The sequence below is a fragment of the Erpetoichthys calabaricus genome (assembly GCF_900747795.2).
Source record: "Erpetoichthys calabaricus chromosome 1 unlocalized genomic scaffold, fErpCal1.3 SUPER_1_unloc_23, whole genome shotgun sequence".
Classification (NCBI taxonomy): Eukaryota; Metazoa; Chordata; class Cladistia; order Polypteriformes; family Polypteridae; genus Erpetoichthys; species Erpetoichthys calabaricus.
In genome coordinates, this window is record NW_026261589.1 from 276,596 (window position 1) to 291,555 (window position 14,960).

General features: G+C 39.9%; 1 protein-coding gene and 1 non-coding gene across 4 annotated transcripts in view; both read right to left on the bottom strand.

Moving 5' to 3' along the window:
- The window catches only part of LOC114642862 (gastrula zinc finger protein XlCGF57.1-like), a 477,081-nt gene that overhangs the window by 256,766 nt on the left and 205,355 nt on the right, over nt 1–14,960 (bottom strand). Inside the window, exon 1 of one of the 3 annotated variants that reach the window (XM_051921757.1) lies at nt 4,056–4,160. The exons of the other annotated variants lie outside the window; for them this stretch is intronic. The gene's annotated coding sequence lies outside the window, so the exon portion shown is untranslated. Of the gene's footprint in view, nt 1–4,055; nt 4,161–14,960 lie in introns of those variants that run through there. 3 annotated transcript variants of the gene reach the window in all.
- On the bottom strand, nt 6,906–6,977 carry trnaq-cug (transfer RNA glutamine (anticodon CUG)). The gene has a single exon. It is a non-coding gene; the product is annotated as a tRNA-Gln (tRNA).

Below are 14,960 nucleotides of genomic sequence, written 5' to 3' on the forward strand. Positions count from 1 at the left end.
GGTCAGTTGCAGGGAATGTCATATCCCTAGAACTTGTGTCTGACAAACGAGATATTGACAAAGGTCAAATATTTGATGAAGACACTGTGTCTGATTATTCAGATCTGCGTACAATCCAGTGCCCCAATCACATTTGGAAATCCTGGGTAATGAGAATGTTAGACTGATTGTGAGATTCTTCCTGAAACTGTGGGTGTTTTTGCCTTTGTGTTGCCTACCTGCAATGGCATGAAACACCTCTTTTATTGTCTGCACACGCAGGTGTCCAGGAAACACTATGAAAACCTGAAGGAAATATTTCAGACACAAACAGACTTTATGAATTGCCTGGCAAACTGCACTTTTAGATAGATACAGTGGTGTGAAAAACTATTTGCCCCCTTCCTGATTTCTTATTCTTTTGCATGTTTGTCACACAAAATGTTTCTGATCATCAAACATATTTAACCATTAGTCAAATATAACACAAGTAAACACAAAATGCAGTTTTTAAATGATGGTGTTTATTATTTAGGGAGAAAAAAAATCCAAACCTACATGGCCCTGTGTGAAAAAGTAATTGCCCCCTTTTTAAAAAATAACCTAACTGTGGTGTATCACACCTGAGTTCAATTTCCGTAGCCACCCCCAGGCCTGATTACTGCCACACCTGTTTCAATCAAGAAATCACTTAAATAGGAGCTGCCTGACACAGAGAAGTAGACCAAAAGCACCTCAAAAGCTAGACATCATGCCAAGATCCAAAGAAATTCAGGAACAAATGAGAACAGAAGTAATTGAGATCTATCAGTCTGGTAAAGGTTATAAAGCCATTTCTAAAGCTTTGGGACCCCAGCGAACCACAGTGAGAGCCATTATCCACAAATGGCAAAAACATGGAACAGTGGTGAACCTTCCCAGGAGTGGCCGGCCGACCAAAATTACCCCAAGAGCGCAGAGACGACTCATCCGAGAGGTCACAAAAGACCCCAGGACAACGTCTAAAGAACTGCAGGCCTCACTTGCCTCAATTAAGGTCAGTGTTCACGACTCCACCATAAGAAAGAGACTGGGCAAAAATGGCCTGCATGGCAGATTTCCAAGACGCAAACCACTGTTAAGCAAAAAGAACATTAGGGCTCGTCTCAATTTTGCTAAGAAACATCTCAATGATTGCCAAGACTTTTGGGAAAATACCTTGTGGACTGATGAGTCAAAAGTTGAACTTTTTGGAAGGCAAATGTCCCGTTACATCTGGCGTAAAAGGAACACAGCATTTCAGAAAAAGAACATCATACCAACAGTAAAATATGGTGGTGGTAGTGTGATGGTCTGGGGTTGTTCTGCTGGTTCAGGACCTGGAAGGCTTGCTGTGATAGATGGAACCATGAATTCTACTGTCTACCAAAAAATCCTGAAGGAGAATGTCCGGCCATCTGTTCATCAACTCAAGCTGAAGCGATCTTGGGTGCTGCAACAGGACAATGACCCAAAACACACCAGCAAATCCACCTCTGAATGGCTGAAGAAAAACAAAATGAAGACTTTGGAGTGGCCTAGTCAAAGTCCTGACCTGAATCCAATTGAGATGCTATGGCATGACCTTAAAAAGGCGGTTCATGCTAGAAAACCCTCAAATAAAGCTGAATTACAACAATTTTGCAAAGATGAGTGGGCCAAAATTCCTCCAGAGCGCTGTAAAAGACTCATTGCAAGTTATCGCAAATGCTTGATTGCAGTTATTGCTGCTGAGGGTGGCCCAACCAGTTATTAGGTTCAGGGGGCAATTACTTTTTCACACAGGGCCATGTAGGTTTGGATTTTTTTTTTCTCCCTAAATAATAAAAACCATCATTTAAAAACTGCATTTTGTGTTTACTTGTGTTATATTTGACTAATGGTTAAATGTGTTTGATGATCAGAAACATTTTGTGTGACAAACATGCAAAAGAATAAGAAATCAGGAAGGGGGCAAATAGTTTTTCACACCACTGTATTCCACATCGCCTACAGTATATCAAAAAGTGCCGATTGCAAAAAACCTCAAAGCAATGCATACTGTCTGTGTGGTTGTGAGAGCCCGACTTCGCCTAGTTTGACTTCGAATATAAGGTGCTAATAAATCTTTGAGGTACAATATTCCCCCTTGGCTAAAGCGGTATCTTTCGAAAAGAATTTCCTCCGGGAGCAATAAAGGATCTTGCCGATCGCGCAAAACCCTCTCTATATGAAATTCTCTTCTTATAATTTGTGCACCGATATCAATTGGTCGCTCATTCATGAACGCCGAAGCCATGACTGAATGAATTCCATGTACTGACACTGATTAAGTGTGTGAGCTAATCCTTGTTTACACCGAGCAGGTTTGAGGATTTGGATGTGTTGCTATGACAACACATCCAGCAAGAGTTTCGAAAAACCAACAGATCCAGGATCAGGCCAAGTCATCAACAATTACATCGGGCTAAACGAGTAATCCACGTACGAAAAATACCCCCCTGATCTACCACAGTGGGTTTGTTATCACCTTATTCAATGGAGGGGTTCGTGGGCGTCAAATGGCAATGAATAGAAGATGGATTAATGTAAATACGTGAGCTGCCTTACGCAATTAGTCATCGCATTTTGATGGCGATTCTAAGTGGGAATGATTCCCTAACAGATCTCTTATGCGATCCTTCCACAGTATCTCTCAAAATTATTTAGTTCAAACTGGTTATAAAGATTTCACTCCTGATCATTTTATTATTATTATTAATTTTGAGGAGTCTTTAATTCGGATCGAACTCGGGCTAGCACTACGCTCAGAATTTGAAAAGCAACCACGTTAGTCAGTTGAGCCACTGACGGCGTCTTTTCTTCGTTGCGAACTCGTTACTTTTGAGCTCCACAAAATATTGTAAAGTATTAATAAATTAAATATTTCAATACTTGATCGAATAATAACATCCGTGATTTAAGGATTTCGCCTTTTCTTTCTCAAATGTGCTTACCTATATCATGGAAAAGTACAGGGATAAACCTTTATTTTCCGTCTACTCCGTTTTAATTAAGTCAGAACAAAGAAAACATTTACGGCTATTAAATGTGATTTCAAGAAAAGATGAGGGTTAATTATAAGTGCCTTGAGCATGGGAAAGGCGCTATATAAATAAAATGTATTATTATTATTATTATAATACTAATAACAGGAGCGATTATAATGATACAGTGCAAAAGTAAATACTAATTGAAAGAGCCGGGGATCCTTGAGTGAGGCGTCTTATTTGTGAATTTCCCCCTGGGATTAATAAAGTATCTATCTATCTCTATCTATTTTGTTTAACTCTTGCTATCGTACAGTGCATTCTGCCTGTCGGCGTTAGTGTATATATATATATATATATATATATATATATATATATATATATATTTTTTTTTTTTTTTTTTTTTTTTTATGACATCAGACACTAGAAGCTGCTGACGAACCCTTCTCTTCGTTGTCAGTATGTAGCAGCGAAAAAGTAAAAACAGTAAGAGTTTTAACAGACGTCATTGAAGTGGATAATTAGTTTGTGTAACGTTAATGAAAATGGCCAGGAGGTGTCACTAGAGAAGTGAGTGTTAAATGCTTCGAAGCTGCCAAACGATTTCCGACACAATTGCTTCAAACGTTTTGATGCTTTGTGAGGCTTCACTCCGCCCATCACTACTGGACACCACGGAGGGACAAAACTGAAACAAAGGCAGAAATCAAAGCGCCGTACGTGTGGAATGGCCGTCTCATCGATGTCTGCGATTCGAGAAGGAATCGACAAAAGGAACACACGGAGATGAATGAACAGACGCCAGGGATGTGACTGGGTGGTACGAAGTAAAATTTGGGACTCAGACACATGAAGTGAACCGCAGATACCAATGAACAGAAACAGCACGCGGGTGATCACAGAATGATTCATTCGAGCAAAGTTCGGCGGGGGGCTAACTAACAAGAACGCGCCGCTTGCCACTCATTCAAATCGCGCGCGACGATTCTAATGGAGCGAATGAAAACTCACACATTCATAAAGTGCATCCCCAAAACTCAGAAAACTTACTGTCTACCTCTTAGCGATGGGATTGTTTCTGAACTCGTTCACACTTCTCTCTCACTCGGCAACAGTCTTGCGTCCGTAGTGTTTCACAAAGCGAGACAGTGGCAGCGTGGCTACAGTAGCTGTCGCGTTGTATGACGTCATCCGCGAGCAACATGGGATCACGTGACAGTTAAGCGAGCCAGCGCGCTGCCTGGAGAGAGGCTGGGTGGCTCAGTGTCCGGCTGCCTTATGGGAGCCCCATAAACCAGGGGTAGGCAACGTCGGTCCTGGAGTGCCACAGTATGTGCAGGTTTTTGTTCCAACCCAGTTCCTTAACGAGAACTCAATTATTGCTGATGAAGCACATATTGCTTAAGTGACATTTTAATGCTTCATTTTAGTGGTCTCGCTTGTTGAGGTTCTCCAACCTTAATTGCTTTTTTCAATCTTAAACTGCTGCATTCAGTGTTTTAATTGCTCCTTATTAGCAATAAGATGTAAAACAGGGGTAGGCAATGTCGGTCCTGGTGAGCCGCAGGGGCTACAGGTTTTCATTCCAACCCAATTGCTTAATTAGAAACCAATCATTGCCAATCTCAGACCTTATTTAATTTTATGGCTTGTTAGTCTGTGCAATGTAAGGCTTTTATATCGTAGATTTTTTTCCTTTCCAAGGATATCATCCAAATGATTTGAAGCCTAAAACAGATCATTTTCAGTCTGTCACATTTTTCTATTAAGTGTTTTATTAAATCAAACCGTGCATGATGAACACACACAGATGTAATTGGAAAAAAGCTAGCTGGAGAACTGCTGGCTGCTTTGTCTTTTACATCTTATTGCTAATAAGGAGCAATTAAAACACTGAATGCAGCAGTTTAAGATTGAAATAAGCAATTAAGGTTGATAACTTTGCGCTGATAACAATCCGGATGGTCCTTTTCCTCTTTGGCCCTGAGGACACGACGTCCATGATTTCCAAAAACAATTTGAAATGTGGACTCGTCAGACCACAGCACACTTTTCCACTTTGCGTCACTCCATCTCAGATGAACTCGGGCCCAGAGAAGCCGGCGGCGTTTCTGGGTGTTGTTGATATATGGCTTTCACTTTGCATGGTAGAGTTTTAACTTGCACTTGTAGATGTAGCGACGAAGTGTGTTAACTGACAATGGTTTTCTGAAGTATTCCTGAGCCCACGTGGTAATATCCTTTACAGAATGATGTCGGTTTTTAATGCAGTGCCGCCTGAGGGATCAAAGGTCACGGGCATCCAGTGTTGGTATTCAGCCTTATGTGCAGAGATTTCTCCTAATATTGATTTTTCTAATATTTTGATGATATTATGGACAGTTGATGATGAAATCCCTAGATTCCTTGCAATTGTATGTTGAGAAACGTTGTTCTTAAACTGCTGGACTATTTGCACACACAGTTGTTCACAAAGTGGTGAACCTGGCCCCATCCTTGCTTGTGAACGACTGAGCCTTTTGCGGATGCTCCTTTTATACCCAATCATGACAAACACCTGTTTCCAATTCACCTGTTCACCTGTGGAATGTTCACAACTGGTGTTTTTTGAACATTCCTTAACTTTCCCAGTCTTTTGCTGCCCCTGTCCCAGATTTTTTGGAACGTGTTGCAGGCATCAAATTCAAAAGGAGTGAAGATTTGCCAAACAACAATAAAGTTTATCAGTTTGAACATTCGATACCTTGTCTTCGTAGTGTATTCAATTGAATATAGGTTGGAAAGGATTTGAAAATCATTGCATTCTGTTTTTATTTACGTTTTACACAACGTCCCAACTTCATTGGAATTGGGGTTGTAATTTGAAGAAAGAAGGGGAATGGTGGTATCAGAACACCAGCTATGACACCCACTGTGAGCAGAAAAATAAGCAAGAATCGTAGCCTAACCTTAATTAAATAATACCAAGAATCTGTGGTAAAATTAAATTTTTCCAGTTTACTTTTGTTTGTTACAACGATGCCTCAGGAACATGACAAATATGCGTTCCACCCATTAGCTCGATTGTAAAACACAAGAGCAGGCTGTTTAGTTTTTTGAATTTTTTAAAAAATATGCTTCACTTCAAAAATCATTGTCATGTTCCAAATTAAAATATACCATTACAGTGAAGAGGTAACTTCAATTTGAAAAATACTGAACATATCCTAACTTATAAAAACATGAATGATTCAAAACTGTAATGTACAATTACTTCCCAAAAAGTTCTTGTGCAAAGTATATAAGACATCTGTATGAATTAATAAATGTTCCTAAATTCTTCACACTTGTGGCATATTTATAAATCATAAATCACCCATATCATGGTAAATTTGTGCATGTAAAAAAAGTGCCCTCAAATATCTCTATGTGGAAGAAAATACAGAAAGAGAATGAAATGGTCCCCGTTCGGGGTTAGAAAAGAAATCCCTGCAATGTAAATAATTCTCCGATTGTTTTTAAAGATTTTGGATGGAGGGTGTTGAGAACACAAATATTAGCTGATTAATATTAGCAAATAGTAATTATTATTAATATTAACAGATGTTAGCTACCTCAGATTATTGATCACTTGTGAGAGACAAAGGGCAAGTAAGTGCTTTCCAGGAGAATTTGGAGGTCTGCACAGTCCCCCTGCAAGCAGATTAACTTCAGTTGTCAGCCGCTATCCACACTGCAGATATTTAAAAACGCACAAACCCGAGTAAACTGCCTTAGATTTATCACGAAGTGTGCAAGTGAAGTAACCAGTTACAGTCCTTTTAAATGTATGCTTTTAAAACTCGCTCTGAACTTTTATCACCGAACAGTAATGTCTCTCTATTTCGTGCGTCCGAATTTTATGAACCAAGACAGACAAACAGGTTCCACCGAGATTTGAACTCGGATCGCTGGATTCAGAGTCCAGAGGGCTAACCATTACACCATGGAACCGTCTTAAGCACTTTTCTACAGTAAATACGGTAATGGCTAAACACTGTAACGTGTTTATTTACATTTTGGGTGCTAGTTTGACATACTAAAAACTTTTCAGTGCTTTTTTTAATAATGTAAATATACTTGTAATACTTCTGTGCCCTCGGAATCTTTACCCGATGCATACACTGCATTTTTGCGTCTCATATTTGGGACGACCTTCACACATTTAAGAGTTTTTATTTACCTCTGGTGAGAATTTCCGCAGTTCCTACCTGTGACATCTCACCTTCCCTCATAGTTGAGCTCACTTGAAGTTTTCTGAGTGTCTTAGGAGACTCTTTGGATGGCAGTACCTGTTCATTTCCTATGTTGCCCAAAAAGCAATTATAGATGTTCTAAAAAAATCGTAAAAAATAAGAAGCAAACGAAACATATTGTAGCATACCTGTGTCCGGATATAAGAGGGACTAACTGTTTGAGAGGCCAAGTCCAAAATGATGGGATTCCTGGAGAAGCGGACTTGAAATCCTCGCTAGTGAGCGGAAATTGAGGGGCGTGTCACCGCTGCTGAAGCCCATCCCCCTGGCTGCGTGGCTCTAATGTGTACCCGAGTATTAGGTCGGCTCACGGAGGGGAGGAACAGGGAGACAGACACGTTGCCTGTGACCCCGGGTACGCGAGAATTTAGCCCTACCTCTGTAATACACCTTTTACTGTCAGATGCGTCCGATTGAAAACCGCATGGGGGGTGGCGTGATGATTTCGCGCTGTCCACGGCCGTTTTCCGAGAGCTGAACAGGGGAAACAAGGCTCAAAGATCAGGGGCTATAGGTCTAGCTTCTGTGAACATGTTGGGGGACGTCTCTCGAAGATTAGGGGCAACACGCTTGAGATCGGAGGCTAAAGCCCTGGAACACCCCTGCCTAACGACGCCACTGGGCAGGCGGTGTTTATGTGTGGGCAAATGAGATAAGCAGCTGGGAGCGCCCATCGGAGTGTAAAGCGGCAAATTCCATTCCATTCCAATCCCGTTACAATATTAAACGTGTCGAATTTCTCTAGATAAAATGCGACAACAAATTTTTTTTTTTTGGGGGGGGAGGGCATTTTTTATACATTAATGTAGAGCATCGAGATAGAAAGACTATAAGACCCATAACGAATGGGAGTTAAGCCAAATAATGGGCGCATTTTTTCCACAACAAATGATGTACAATAGTCTTCTTGCAGAAATAAACTACGCTGTAAAAGCCATGTAAACCGCTCCGTAAAAATAACAGTCACTTCTCTGGACGGGCTATTGCACTCTCACAGTGTTACAGATCGTGTGGTGTCCCTTTCCACGTCTCTCCGTTATCATTTACATCGCCGTGTTTATACTGTCCTGACAATCTCCACCAGCGTTCTCGAGCCTTCTCGGACTTGAAAGGTATAACGAGAAATGTCCTGGGGTTCCAGGAACGTAGAACTCAGGACACCTGTGAATACCCTGCTATCGATCGCCTCTCCATCCCCGTCTCTAGGGTGACAATGCTGGTTACTACAGTGTGTATGTTTTGTACATTGGATAAGGCCGGTTTTATTTTTACTTCGTTGTCTCACTAGAAGGTACTACTTAGAAAGGAACTATCTATCTAATGTAAAATTCTCCCCTGGGAAACCCTTACTGAGTGCAGATAGACGTGTGGGTACACAATGACCAGGGTGAGGTCCCGCCTTGTAACCAGCAGCATAGACTCGTCTATAAAACGATTGACAATATGCTCCATTGCAAGGAGCTTTAAAAGGAAAACATTATTTCAGTATGTTATTGGCACTACAACTTTGCAAAATAAGCAATGTTACATAACAGGAAGATACAATTGATGCTTTGAACAGAATAATAGAAGGTTAAAAATAAATTTTTAGCAGAGGATAGTTTCGATCCATCGACCTCTGGGTTATGAGCCCAGCACACTTCCACTGCGCCACTCTGCTCGATATTACTGTCTACTTGTAAATTAAATAAATAAATAATCAACATGTCGCTAGAGGGTGATGTTTATCAAATCCAGTTTATTTTTATTTAAATAAAATAAAAGTAAACCAAATGATCACTTAACGGTGCCATAAAATGATTTAAATAGGTCTCAAATGTTCAAAACTATAACTAAATCACAAAAGACACCAGAGCGTAAAAATAACAAGGCATAAGAAAAGCAATACATTTATTATTTAATTGAAATATTGTGTATCATACAATAGTTAAAATTTTTTTTTTTTTTTTTTTAAGTCATAATTGTTGCCTGGGTGGCGCAGCTTCCCGGGTCCTCCCTGCGTGGAGTTTGCATGTTCTCCCCGTGTCTGCGTGGGTTTCCTCCCACAGTCCAAAGACATGTGAGTTAGGTGCATTGGCGATTCTAAATTGTCCCTAGTGTGTGTGGGGGTGTGTGTGTGTGTGTGTGTGTGTGTGCGCCCTTGTTTCCTGCCTTGTGCCCAGTGTTGGCTGGGATTGGCTCCAGCAGACCCCCGTCACCCTGTAGTTAGAATATAGCGGGTTGGATAATGGATGGATGGATAATTGTTGCCGAACATAGTCGGTGGCTATGTGCATCGTGCTTTACCCAATTACATCCATTCGTCCTTCCATCTTTCAAACCTGCTTATCCAGTCATCTGGAAAATACATTTTGTTTGGAAAAGTACAATTGTGAAGTTTTAGAATTTATACTTAGGAAACAAAATAGTCCACAGTAACATGCCTTTGTCTCACTGAATAAACCTTACAATTCAGAGCTCTGCAAATTATTGCAACAACAACATCATAAATGTATTCAAATGTCAGTAGCTGGACATCCCTCAGTTACACTTGTCTGCTCTTTAGATAGATAGATTAGATAGATAGATTAGATAGATTAGATAGATTAGACTGCGGTGGGTTGGCACCCTGCCCGGGATTGGTTCCTGCCTTGTGCCCTGTGTTGGCTGGGATTGGCTCCGGCAGACCCCCGTGACCCTGTGTTCGGATTCAGCGGGTTGGAAAATGGATGGATGGATGGATAGATTAGATAGATAGATTAGATAGATTAGATAGATTAGATAGATAGATTAGATAGATAGATAGATAGATAGATAGATAGATAGATAGATAGATAGATAGATAGATAGATAGATAGATAGATAGATAGATAGATAGATAGATAGATAGATAGATAGATAGATAGATAGATATTTGTCCCTAAGAGGAAATTTGGCTTTCTATAAAAGCTCTTTAAATGAATAAATACATAAATAGACAGATAAATACAAATATACACACATATACCAAAATGACTAAAAAGGAAGAAGAAAGAAAACACCTCAGTGTTAGTGTGTCATGGAGAGAATGTGCAGCATTGTTCATAATGCCACTCAGTTTTGTTTTACCTCTCTCCTTTGCTGCTACCTCCATGGTCCAGAATGCATCCTATAACTGAGCCTGCCCTTTTAGTTAGCTTGTACATTCAGTGGCCTCTCTTGAAGTGATCTTACCAGCCCAACACACACCATACTGGTTATCAAAGAGTCACAGAAGATGTGATGGATGTCACTACTGAGTCTCCCAAGTAAAAAAGAGCATGCTGTGCCCTTCCTTATATAGTTCCTCTGTGTTCTGAGACCAGTCCACCCTGTTATTGATGTGGCCCCCCAAGTACTTGTAGAACCTCGTTTTCTTTATATCACTACCTGCTTAGTGACCAGACATAGAGGCTATTTGGTGTGTCAAAAGTCAATAAGCAATTCCTTGGTTTTGCTGATTTCTGAGATGCAGACAATTCTCTTTGCACCAAGAAACAAAGTTGTTTACCTGACTCCTCTCCTCTGTCTCATCCCCCTTATCATTATATACCCCATAATTGCTGAATCATCTGAGACATTCCACAAGTAACATGACCTGATCCTATATTTATAGTATGAGGTGTACAGAGTGAAGAGAAGAGCAGGCAGGACTGTTCCTTTTGGTGTCCCAGTGTTGTTCACATCCACGTCAGAGGTGTGGTCCTTAAGTCTCACAAACTGAGGTCTGTCTGACAGTTGGTCCCGTTATCCGGGACACCACAGGCTCATCTACCTGCAGAATCTCTTCTCTTACTGTTGAACATGCACACACTATAGTTATCCTCTTTGCCTATACTTTATCGCAAGCCTTTCTTAATTGAGCCTTCTGAATCTACAGTATATGAACGACTACGTGCTACTGACATTTTATTTAACTTTTTTTGGAACTTGTTGTGTCACAAATAATTTTTTTTGAGGATTGGCGAACCATTAAAAGGTTACTTTGCTAAATATCTTCCAGTCAATAGCTTGCTTTAACGAACGACATTAAGTAAAGCGCCCCTGTGTTACTATGCCAAACTGAGTTCGCGTGTCAATCTATCTGGATATTTATCTTTGTTTATGACTGAGACTTGTTACAATTAACGTATTTATCAGATATACGTAAGTAGAAATCATTTTACCGACTATTAACTGGTCAATAGCAATTTTATTTAAAACGTAACGCAGGTTCTACAATGATTAAAACTCAGATCGCTGGATTCAGAGGCCAGAGTGCTAACCATTACACCATAGAACCTTAATTTCTATACCATCGTACTACTAAAATGCCCGCGGTGTTTAGGCATTCACTTTATTAAAATAGGTAAAAAGTATTTTGTTTTGGTAAGTACTCGTTTGTTTTCTTATATAATTGCGTTGTTTAAAGACTTAAGCCGGGACGCGGATAAAAATCTGTCATTTTGAACTGATCATATTACCCAGAAAAAGAATATATTCTGTACTTTTAATAGCAATGTGTGCGATCACAAAACACTTTCCAGAGAAAACAATATTTCAAATGTATAGGCTTTTAAAATTAACGTATACCAATGGATCTACGTAAATAGCACGTGAAGAATACAATGCTGAGATATGCTAATGTTAAAAAAAAAAAGGAGTTAGCAGAGGATGGTTTCGATCCATCGACCTCTAGGTTATGGGCCCAGCACGCTCCCGCTGCGCCACTCTGCTTTTCAAGAATTCAAATTTGCAGTGATATAAAAAAAACTATACAAGCATCCAACTGCAGTCAGGACATGTTTCAGTTCTTAATATATCAGCGCACCTCAGACACTATGAAGCCCGTACGTTCCCGTCGCCTTCTAGAGACACACTCATCATGCGCTCGTGTGTCGTCCTCCCCGTTTTCAGATGGAATCGGGAGCTTCGAGGCCTGTGTAATGCACGCTTCAAAAACTTGCAACATGTATTTTCACATCTGGACCTCTTACAGCAAGTCACTACCACAGAATGAGTTTGTCTGTTAATTTTTGTTTATGGAGAATGTAAGAAAATAAATGCATAATAAGAACGCCACAATGTCATCACATTTCAATATAATAAAACACAAGAACAACGTATCAAACGTTACTTTTATTTAAGGTGGCATAGTGCAAAACGGCATAAGGTATAGTTTCGCTATTGTCTCGACTGCTACAAATACAATAGACCATTATGAATTGTATTAATAGACAATTTCCTTAATATGAATCAAATAAACCATATAATTTGAGTAAACAGTGCATGCCGGTCTTCAGAAGTTCTTTCGAATATTCACTTGGCATTACTACTGTGAACTGTGCTATTACTGACCTCATTATTTTCTTGTTTTTATATTAATGTAATACTTTACGTTAAGTCTCCCGATGCGGTTTTATTGATAAACTGTATTGCTTTAATTTTTATACCTCCGACAATTTAGTAACCAGACTCATTTGAGAACAATATTGACATCTAGTGGATTTTTTGTGTAAGTTACTAATGGTTTTTACTTTATAATTTAGATGTATAGATCTTTATTGTCATTGTCACTTTTACAAAGGAACAACGAAATTGAAGGACACATTTCACACACATTCATACTCATATCCATGTATGTATACTTCTTTATATACCATCCAATAAATAAGCTATAATTTCCTTCTGAGCTGCAGTGTGAAATACTCTCAATTCTTTTGCCTGTGTTCTGACCGACACTCCAGAGTGAACACTACATGTCCTGAACTCCTCATAGACACACAGTCGCCTTTTGCTATGTGCATACTCATACCAGAAGATTTCATACCATACTGATGGCTCTGCTGTTATACTGGCCCCTCTGCGTATCTTTGTGTAATTATTTGCTACAAGCCACAGCAGAACAAATCCACTGTTGAAACAGAATTGGAGAGACAAAAGAATTAACATATGCAGCCTGAAGCTAAGAGGCGTGAATAAATTATTGATAGGTGAAGTCACTGTGGAATATGTAAAACTCTACTCGTGACAGTTGCTGTGAGCAGACAAGTGAATAGGAAACTTATCCTTACCTCAAGAAAATGGTACTGAGAATCTATAATAAAATGCGTCACTTCCAGGTTCCTTTTGTTGTCACAAGCATGACCAAAAATATGGAAGTCTATCCCTCCTCCGGAAGAACAGGCACTGTGTTTCTTCACAGATGATGTTAGAGGACTTTTGTTGACTATACACTAATGCAAAACTGCTGAGCGCAGAGCAGATTACACCCGGTGTCCTCCCAGAGGAGAAACCCCTTTCTCAGATTAAACAGAATGGGCTCAAGGCTCACCCTGCTGGTCTCTCTAAAGAAAATATTTCTGCTCTCTTAGCCTTAAAACATTTTCCAGCCCCAAAAACAGAAGTTTTCTAAAATTTGTTAAGACATTAATTGCTAAATTATGTGCAACAAGAACTGGAACAGATATTATGACTGTGACCTCCATTCCTGCTGTTGTGAATATTTCTCTGATGGCTCCTACATTGCTACATACACCAGATAATTTCAGATCGATCATCTATATGGAATGCTAATGGTATCCATCCATCCATCCATCCTCTTCAGCTTATCCGAGGTCGGGTCGCGGGGGCAGCAGCTTGAGCAGAGATGCCCAGACTTCCCTCTCCCCGGCCACTTCTTCTAGCTCTTCCGGGAGAATCCCAAGGCGTGCAGGCCAGCCGAGAGACATAGTCCCTCCAGCGTGTCCTGGGTCTTCCCCGGGGCCTCCTCCCGGTTAGACGTGCCCAGAACACGTCGGACTGTGGTCTTGTTTGAAAATTGTTGTAAGTATGGCGTGACTTGAAAGAATCTCATGTTAAAAGTCTCCGTCTCACGGGGCTTCATACCATGCCAACATGTTTGGAACCTTTTAATTCTCGCTGGCAACATGAATTAGATGATCTACAAGTCTCTGACATAAAGTTGAAATCCGAACAATATATTAGATCTCTTTTCACTGTTCCATTATTTCACCGAGTAATAATTTCCGTTTGTTTGTGCTAATGCGATCTTTACTATCGTTTTTTGAGACTTTCAAATTTTCGTACTTTCATTATCTCTAACCTGCTCTGCGTGTGTATCACGCCAGCGTTTTTGAATTCTTTACGACGTTCTACTTTGCCATCTACTCTTTGTCTTTTATTTCCAGTCCTGGGTGTTGTTAAATCTCTTGGTACAAAGACTTGTCTCACCAAGAAAATCACGTCTCGTTTTTTTTTTTTTTATAATAGAGAGATTAAGGATTAATTTCAGTGGCATCTTGCTTCCCAAGCCAAATCTATGCAATTCGAGTCAGCTGTATCCACGAACTATACGTACAATAAATGAAATAAAAGAAGCGTAAGAAAGTGCAGAATTAAGGCGAATTTTGCTGTGTTTGTTGTGAAAGTGTTGTTAACAGGGAGGAGCGGCAACAACAAGCGTGCGCCAGCGTCCCCTCACCTGCTATAATAAAGTAGTTATAATAAAGAAGTTTAGTAGACTTTTACTTTATCTCATTTAGTGTTCTTCCCGGCGGTGTTGCCGTTTTTTAGTGTTAGTGTCTACTTAGTGTTTGTGTTTAGTGTTATGGAAGGAGTGATCTTACCACTGTCAGATTTTGCAATGAATGAGTTAGTAAATAATGATTATTTATCAACAGATCACATGAGCAAATTCAACGAA